At 35.0% G+C, this 10009-nt stretch overlaps 2 non-coding genes across 2 annotated transcripts; both read left to right on the forward strand.

The window, feature by feature from the left end:
* The first annotated feature begins 1439 nt into the window (after nucleotides 1–1439).
* Nucleotides 1440–1544, forward strand: LOC111439064. The gene has a single exon (XR_002709749.1). It is a non-coding gene; the product is annotated as a U6 spliceosomal RNA (small nuclear RNA).
* Nucleotides 1545–1773: 229 nt separating this feature from the next.
* Nucleotides 1774–1845, forward strand: TRNAM-CAU. The gene has a single exon. It is a non-coding gene; the product is annotated as a tRNA-Met (tRNA).
* Nucleotides 1846–10009: the final 8164 nt, after the last annotated feature.

The following is a 10009-nucleotide window of genomic DNA, read 5'->3' on the forward strand; positions in this document are numbered from 1 at the left end:
ACTGGCAAACATGAGAGTTTTCGCTGTCAGCTCAACATGGTGCAGCGAATGAGGACTAGTGCTGAGGGAGTGTTGAAATATCATCACTAGCCCAATAGAGTCAAGCCCAATAATTATACGAGCCCATTGTATATTTATTTTCCTAGAGATTTTAGGAAAGATACCTAGAGATTTTAGGAGAAAGATCTAGATATTTTAGGAAAAAGATTCAAAGGTCTAGATTTAGATTTGTTAGGTTTAGATTGCGTAGGCTCTAGTATAAATACCCTCCACCCTACCTAGGTCATTTATCCAAGAAATCCAAAAGCAATAAAAAGTAGTAGTATTCTACAAGACTGTCTTGTATTATCTTCTCAATTGGTATTAACAAAGAGTGTGAGTGTTTCCCACAAAGAGTTGTGTTGTATTATCTTCTCAATTGGTATTAACAAAGAGTGTGAGTGTTTCCCACAGAGAGTTGTGTTCAACATTATATGTACGTAATTTATATTTCGATGCATGACGTACATATTATGTTTGATGCCCTTGATGTCTAATTATTTATGAGTATGATGTCTCATGACATTTCCTTAATATGATGATGTTTTCCATATTGAGCATGCTATATGATGATTGTTCATACTATTGTTAAGCTTGTTAAGCTTTCTTAATCATTCTTAGATGTCATGGACGCTTATTAGGTCTTTAGCGGCATCTAGGTGATTTAGCCCTCATCTCGCATTTTTTATGATGCTTGGGGTTAGCTCATTGCGGACTAATCCAATCTCTGGGTGCACTTAAGTCTAGACACCTGGTCGCCACTCACTATTGTAGGGTGCTCGATCTATTAGAAATGTACTGGTCTAAGTCTACATGCAAACTGCTCTAGCTCTAGTGTCCTAATCTTAGCTTGGTTCACTCATGCATACTTTGTTAGGGAGATATTTCTATCAATAACCTAAAGCACGAAAAACATAATCTACTCATTCATGCAGCTTATTAAGAAAATATTCCTATCAACCAGCAAGGAAATCATAATCTAAACATTTAAGCAAACTCAACGGGAAAATAACACCCATTAGTCACCCAGACCACATATCATAATATCTTATCCTCCATTCTAGCACAACAGTAAACATAAAAATCGGTATGCATCATAAGTTCTCATCCTAGGGGTCTTCTGTTAATTTTCCTTAACATATATAGCATTTTAATCAAAATAGCCCTTCTAAAGTCCTTAACATGCATATTCTAACACCTAAGGCAAGATATGCTCGCATGCTTTTATGTTCTTACGCATGCATTACTTGAGAAAAGTCAGAATGACTATTTATATGGATGACACATGTCTTGCTCAACAAGATTTTTCTTGTGCTAGGAGCTTCAAATTTTCTCAAATTTCTCTAGTATAACCTAATTTAAATCATAATAAGGTCAACATCGAAATCGAGGAAAAACAATCGAATAGAGGTTAAAACGGGTAAAAATTGGAACGATACAGAGAAGATTAGCATGGCCCTTGTGTAAGGATGACACACACAAATCGAAAAATGGTCCAAATATTTTATAAATCAGAGTGGCGCAGCGGAAGCGTGGTGGGCCCATAACCCGCACAACCTCAAGAAATGTTTTGAAAGTTATGATATATAATCATATGATATGAAAGGTACAAAAGGGTACAATGATCATCATAACGGATGGTCCCTACTCCTTTTGGGTGTCCGCTAGCTCGACTAGAAGGAGCCCTGAAGGTGTGCAGATATTCAAGCTACGTGCTACTTTCTTATTTTATAAATCAGAGTGGCGCAGCGGAAGCGTGGTGGGCCCATAACCCACAGGTCCCAAGATCGAAACTTGGCTCTGATATGATGCACAACCCTCAAGTGATGAGAGTATGGAAGGGTACAATGATCATCACAAGAAATGTTTTGAAAGGTATACCCCCTTAGATGAGATATTCAAGCCATGTGGTGTACGGTTAAGTTAATTGACTATTTTTGTATAAGAAGTTACGTTACATGTATGGTAGCGACTTTAGGTTAGTAGAAATTTAGGGTCCTTACATTTCTCCCCTCAATTCTTTCATGGAACTTAAAAGATGGAATCTCAAGAGAGAGCTAGGAACTCATATCTCACTTTTTTGTGGATTGTAACCTAAATTATCAGCTTCCAAAGTCCGTGAAATACTCAATTTTTCACCGAAGCATACCTAGAGGGACACGATATTGGGTAGGGTTATTGTTGCATGTTGGCAGGACGACTTTATGTAAGTGTGACCAATATTGGATTCCAACCTTGGGTTTGCAACTAAACCCAAAACGTAGAGTTTGATCCTTGTGTGTAGCTTGATCTCAAACTAATTATCCCTTAATTCCTTCATCAGATATGCTAATTATCCCTTAATTCCTTCATCAGATATGCTTTATTTAGTTCCTAAGTCTAACGAAAATATGCTTTATTTAGTTCCTAAGTCTAACGAAAATCTCAATTTTAAATAAAATGGGCTACAAATAAGAGTTTGAGTTTTACCCCCATGATTTCGTAGTTAATTCTTTTGGATCTCAAGAAAATCCCATGCAGATCAAAGCTTTGTCGAATTTAGTTTTAAATTCTAGCCGTTGGATTTGATGACATGTGAACGTTCTAGATTATATTCAATTTAGAGGGAGATCCAATGGCTAGATTTCAAGAGACAGTGGATTATGTGCATAAGGGTACTATTGAGGATCTAATTTGGTCAGCAATAACAACTTCGTGATTATTTTAAACTTTATAAATAAGATAATTTACAACCTTCTGAAAATTTTAATAATATTTTTTTCGAATAATCAAAATTTTTTTATAAAATTTGTTACCTCTTGATTTTTCTGTCTAATATTTGTACCGACTCTTCTTTATATGTTAAGTCCTCTCTCAAGGGAAATGTATCATATGTGTTATCACGTGAGTGGGGTGACGTATACTTTCTTAACATGGACACATGCAATGCATTATGTACAGGATATAAGTTTTGTTGGAGTGTGAGTCTGTAGGCCTGTAGTCCTATCCTTTCTAGTATCTCAGGGCTTAGCTTTCCTTCCTTACCAAAATCTGAACATCCCTCTCATGGGTGCTATCTTTAGGAATACATGGTCTCCCGCATCCAAATTTAAGTTTTTAGGCTTTACATGTGCATAAATATTTTACAAACTAAAATTTTATTTTTATTAGAAACAAAAAAAAAATTAAAAATTAAAAAAAATTCAAACTTAAATCAATCTGGTTAAAACTATACGGTTGGGTTGGGTAGAGTTCAGTTTTTGTGATGTCCCACATTGGTGTGGGGTTGGGTAGAGTTCAGTTTTTGTGATGTCCCACATTGGTTGGGGAGGAGAACAAAACACCCTTTAGGGCCTGGAAACCTTCCCCTAGCACATGTGTTTTAAAACCTTGAGAGGAAACCCGCAAGGGAAAGCCCAAAGTGGACAATATCTGGTGGGCTTGAGTCGTTACTAAATGGTATCAAAGCTAGACACCAGGCGATGTGCCAGCGAGGAGGTTGTTCCCCAAAGGGGGATCGACACGAGGCGGTGTGCCAGCGAGAACACTGGGCCCCGAAGAGGGGTGGATTGTGTTGTCCCACTTTGATAGGGGAGGGAGAACAAAACACCTTTAAGAGAAAGACACGTTAGCAGAAAAGAATTTACAGTATTTAACATAAATATCTGCGACTAGGACGTTACAGTTTTTAACATAAATTGTTCGGGTAAGAGAAATATCTGCTACTGGGTCATTTAACATAAATTATTCCCGTTAAAAAGAATTTACATCCCAAACAATTGAACTCCTAAACAACCCTCTCACCCATTCCATTTGTGAAGATCCTATTACACCAAACCCATTTGCACTTGCATTAAATGAGGTAGTTTTAATCATTGATTACAATGGCTAAAAATAAATCTCTCTAATTTTTTATTTATATATAATAAATGCATTGCTTTGGAAGAATGGGCTCATTATTTTCAAGCTATTTCATAAAATTAGATGCATCAATGAGATTCCTTTACTTTCACATTAATTTTAAATGCAGTTGGTTCATTGATTTAAGGAGAATATTAAATGACGTCATAAACATCACTTATAAAAATTACTATTTAATTTTTTTTTTCAGAAAGCTCAATTATTTTTAAAAAATTGAATCATCGATTTTTTTTTTTTTTAATAATAATAGTTTTTTTTTTTTTTTATTAAGCTATATTCGTATTAACTTTAAATAATATTTTTTTAAAAGTAATTTTATCTATGTTTTCAATACATTTATATATGTTCACCCATGTTTTAAATAAATAGAATATGTATAGAAGATATTACGAAGGTTTACGGCTTCCGCCTCCTATCTTTAAAAATAATCAATAAGTGAACCTATTTTTAATTGAAAAAAAAAAAAAAAAATCATTGTTTCATGTTTTCTAAGATCTAAATTCGTATCTATAGCCGTGAGTTTAGATTTCATTTACAGGTGAGTTTGGATGCATAATGGCCCTGTTTTATAGACCTCTTGAACCATGTTTAAATCTGCACGCTTGACTCGACCTGATGTCGCGACCCGCGCTCCTCTTCAGGGACTGCTTAGCTCGGCTTTGCAACTTCAAATGGCTTAAATGACTTGGGTTGCTCCATTTGTTCCAATGTTTTCTAGACCTTCCCTACTTTTTTTTTTTTTTTTTATCCTCTTGCGGTATTTCTAAAAGAAATTGAGATGAGTATGGCCACTTTTTGTCAGATTTAAAGAATTCTAATATAAATTATAGGTTTAAATGTGGGCATAGGGTATATTAAATTGCTCAATGTGTTCTAATAGGGTGTCGTGAATTTTCATAGGTTGATTTGGATTTTAAAAGAGGGATTTGGACTAGCTCCATAGTTAAATTAGCAACTTCGATTAAGTGGCTCGACTTTTGGCTTGGTTGAGACAATTGTATGATGTACGATTACACGTGTCTCGTGTCTCATGTCCCTATGTGGTGTTATGCCATATTTATAAGTAGTGCTATAATGTGATTATTCCTTGTTATAGAATAATATGATGTTGATAATCTTTGATGCATAAACCTCCATACACCACGCTATGTAAGCTATGCTAAGTATTAAAGATTTGACAAGAATTAGTATGCATAATGCATAGGCTCGTTATGTTATTAACCTACATCACTACTTTTCCCGTTTATAAAATTAGGCAAAGAATCGAGAGTAATTTAAGGAAACTTTTTGGGTAAGCGTTCTCGGTTTTCTTCAAAAATCTTACTTTATAGAAAATTTCGAAGACTACTTTTGGTCTCTTTTAGACCATGAGGAAAGGGCTTAATATGAGGATAGAGTTTTGTCATTCAAGCCCCTCTGTTGGAATAATAAGCAAAGGAAGATCCTCAATTTCTTTATGCAAGTTTAGGCCTAAGTTTCTAAAACTCGAGAAATTACTCCTCCACAATGAATGTCATCATTTGAAACGAAAGTGTTAAACTTCGTGGTAAGGAGAGGAGCAACTACCATGAAATCCCCAAAAGTCCCTAGAATCCAAGAACCAAAAGGTTGACTTTCGATGAATATGTAAGTTTTGAAATCCATAACTTAAACCACGAAATTCATTCTCCATAACTTGAGTGGTGGCATTGATCAAATACCATTAGCTTTAAGGCAAATTAAGTAACAAACTTATGAAGAAGTTGTGACAAAAATAAGAATATGGTCCTAATTCGAGAACAAATTGAAGTTGAAAATCGAGGTAAGTTCATTCTTAGGTACCTCACTTTAACCTCTTATATCTGGCTCGTTAATAAGCCAACTGAATTGAGATCAGTCTTATACAATCCAGAACTACACGATTTCTGAAGAAATTGAGTGGAAGTGCTCAATGATCAAGAGAAAAAACATGATTTTTAGAGGGTAGAAAGTTGAGATTTTTACGTGCTTCTGCGTCTAGTGATGTGGCAGCTCTAGAGCTTGCCATGTCATCCTCTTTAAGTTTTTTACCTATTGAGTAACAAATAGATTAGTTTAACCATTTTTATACCGGGTTCACATTAAGTTTTGATTTGATGTCGGAAAAAATAAACTCAATTTGGAACCTACCAAGAAAATTGAGGAGAAAACAACTTAGGGAATGTAGCTAAAAGCGATCACGAACACGACTGAACAGGTAAACCACTATATAGACCAACCTTTGCTCACAGATTTGAATCAGTTCCAATACTAATAGACCGTTTCTCAAAAAAAAAATATTTATTGTTCTAGAAAATAGACACTATTTGTCACTTACACAAGAAATTTGAATTCAACCTTGAGAAAATTGTAAATCGAGCACCCAAACACAACCAAATGAGTAAGTAACTAATTTGAGCAAGTTTCAAGAAATACTTGTAGGGGTCCACTAAGACCTTTGACAAATGATGAACATTCATATTTACAAGCCTAATTTACCGTATGATGAAAGATAAGCCTCAAAAACCTAGAACTTTACATTTTAGCATGATATTCAATTGTACCATATTAGCAGGTATGAATTGTGAATACAAGTAGTTTTATTATCTCACAAGTACTTAAGCATGCTTTATTGGTTTATTATTCTTTATTTGAGTATGTGGAGCACGATTTATGCTCATGTATAATTTTACATTCATGTTTGAGGGTTTGGAAACCCGTATGTGCCCAATTAGTATTTGGAAGATCGTTAGTGGCCTCGAGTGCCTGCTATGACTATTTTAGATCATGAGCTATTGTCTTACGATAAGTTGGTCCTAGAACCTAGCTATTAAGTCATAAAATTTTTGGGTTGATTAGGTACTTTATAGGAACGTTTGGGCATAATCCCTAGTCGTAAATTAAACAAAATGGGTTAGGGTTTACTTGATTCATAGGAATTAGTTATCCCACAAGGGACTCCAAGAGTTATAGAATGTACACTACTAAGGTAGGTAGCTCTGGTTATGCCTAGTGGAGAGCCATGACCTTATACTTTTCTAACCCAAGGAGTCTGTATAAGTAGGTAGTCTACTATTCTAGCCAATAGAAGTAATGAACCTGTAGTTACTATTCTAACTTATTTATTTAGAAGTCTGTATAACCTGTAGTTACTAAGTAAGGTGTAAGAATAGGTAATTTATTTATTTAGTCTAAAAAGGTGAAGTTATAGGCAATTGTTGCTCTGATTGTGACACCGAAAAAGTTATTGAGGATGATGACTAAGCTAAGTGGGGAAGAATGTCACAATCACACCAAGAGGAAATAAGTTGTGACCCCCACACGCAAGACAATCAAGGGGCGACCCTCAAGTGGCGCCCATCCGACCATGGGAGGGTCAAGATTGAGAAGTATCATGATACAACCGAGGAGGATAGTCCATCATCTAAAACACCAAGAGTATGCACTCAAGTTAAGTCGAGGCATACGCAAGATTCGAGAGATTGAAGCGACACGAGTGTCAAAGACAAGCTTGAAGAGGGTCGGGTTTGCCCAACCAGAAAGAGGTGTAGGAGGTGTGCGAACCAACCTGTAGGTCCATACGCACACGTGTGGACCGTGTCTAGGAAAATTAAGTACACATCTACATTGCCCATTTAGGATAACCACTATCGGAAAATAGACAGTTATCGTAGGTCCCACTCATTGAATTGTATATGATTGAATTTAACTTCGATAGAGGGTTAGTTACTAAGTATTTCCTAAAATACTCAATTTATGCGCTACTTCCATTAACGGTAAAGGCAAGACACATATGTACAGCTGACGACGACATCACAAGTAAAGACTATGACACATGCATAGAATAGTTGTATTTAAATTCCTAGACCATCGGTTAGTATAGGGCATTGTTCAATTTTAATTTTTACTCTTTTTTTTTTCCATCATGTTGCTTTAAAGACGTTTTCAACGTGTAAGTTTATGGCAATGTTTTACGATGATTTTTTCAATGTTTATTTCTGGATAAGAGATTATGATAGGAATATGGTAGCAACTTTAGGTTAGTAGAAAATCTAGGGTCGTTACAAAACCTCTGGATGTCATTTTTAATTGGGAGTCACGGTAAACTTGAAAATAATGTATAGGTAAAATATTCTAATCAAATATATTTTTTTTGCAAATCGTGACTCGCTCCCTTATTCTCTTTTCATTTTTTTCAATTATCCATTATCAAAGAAGTGATGCCCCTTTGAAACTCTCGATCCTATAGTGGATGAGAATAATTTCGTGAAGTTTATCCTCCACATATCAAATAGTAATGCTTCTAAGAGGTAGTTTAAAGGTGTGTTCTCCAAAGATGACTTCATTGATAAAATTTTTTTTTCCTCTAACTCTAGTGATTAAAAAATTCTTATGAGTTCCTGGCATTCTGCTTGTTATTTAATGCAATTATTTCAAGTTAGTTGTCTTGTTCTTGTAGTTGTTTCCAACTATTTGTTGGATTTTTTGTCGATCTGCCTTTGCTGGACATTTCAGATTGTCATTGACATTGAATTCTATTTGTTGATCATTCATTCTCAAATTTATAGTTCCCTTGTGGCCAATGTGCTTCTGGTTTTCAAAAATGGTTTTCCCAAGATAATTGGTACATCAGGGTTCGCTTAATAGTCTAGTACAATAAAATTTGCTGGAAATATGAATATCTTTGATCTTTTCTTAGGGATAAGTGATGGACCGATCGACTAGTTGGATGGTGACTGTAGTTGGTCTACCCTCACTACTTCCTGACTTCTTGTAAATGGACAGAGATATTAAGTTGATGTTTGCCCCCAAGTCACATGATATTCGGCCTAACTCCTTTCCTCGAATAGATATACAAGAATAGTGAATGAGCCTGGTTTTTTTTTTTTTTTTTCTTTAGTGGGATTTTATTTTTCAGAATTGCAGTACACTTTTCATTTAGTGTCACCACCTTAAATTCTTCAAGCTTCCTCCTATCAGTGAGCACATCCAACGAGAATTTAACATAATTTGGCATTTGTTTCAAGGCTTCCACCCGTGGTATGTTTATATGAAAATTGACTTCCTCTTTCTTTTTATTCTCTGTGGAAAAGGAGGTGTTGGTATGTACGTTTTACTCTCTTCTTCATTATTGACTATCGTTTGCGTTTTAGGAGACTGTACTGTTTTAGTATAATTTTGTTTTGATCCCTCTGTTTAGCCATTTACTCCTTTCTATGCTATATATCAGCTGCTTCTTGGGAGTAACTATCATTGTGTTCTTTAATTTCACCTCCCCTACTGGGTATTTCTTTCCCGCTTCTCAATTCTATTGCTTGACATTGCTCCTTGCCTTTTGTTTTTGGTGTTTCGGTATCTGTTGGCAGCTTTCCAAGAGATCTATTCCGTAACTCAGTTGCTAATTGACCTACTTGGATTTCTAAATTTCATAAGGATGCTTGCTGACTATGTATCACATCATCATTTTTGTTCATATATTCCTTTATTAGGATGTTCCAGGTATGTATTAAGCTTCTAATTCATATGTTAAGGTTTAAAAATCTAGGGTTTATTGAAGGTGGTGTTGGAAGATGTGAGGTTAAACATGTAAATTCTATCATTTTCTTTACCATTTATGTTTTCTCAAATTTGAATTCCACCAATGAGAGTCTTCCACTTGTCAAACATCCCATGGTTGATCATTTTGGTAATTATCCCAAACTTTTTCTTTAATTATTAATTCTTAATTTGGTAATTATCTAAAAAGATCATCATTTTATATCCAAAATATCAATTTGTCATCTAATGCGCTAGCTTCCAAATAAGCCAGTATTGAGTGGGCTCAATTTCCAATTTGGTTAACTATGGGGCCGTTTTCTCAAATTTTCAACTTTTAATGTCCTTTTTACCGTTTGCCACTTTTTAGGGTTATCTTTATGAATTTGGTTTATTACAAGGGTATTATTTGCAAATTGGATTTCATACGTACCCTTGGGTCTTGCTACGGGCTAGCACACATTCATGCTGCTGGAAACCAACAAAAAAAAAAAAAAAAAAAAAAAAAAAAAAAAAAAAAAAAAAAAAAAAAAAAAAA

Source organism: Cucurbita moschata, unplaced genomic scaffold (assembly GCF_002738365.1).
Source record: "Cucurbita moschata cultivar Rifu unplaced genomic scaffold, Cmos_1.0 Cmo_Scf00085, whole genome shotgun sequence".
Lineage (NCBI taxonomy): Eukaryota > Viridiplantae > Streptophyta > Magnoliopsida > Cucurbitales > Cucurbitaceae > Cucurbita > Cucurbita moschata.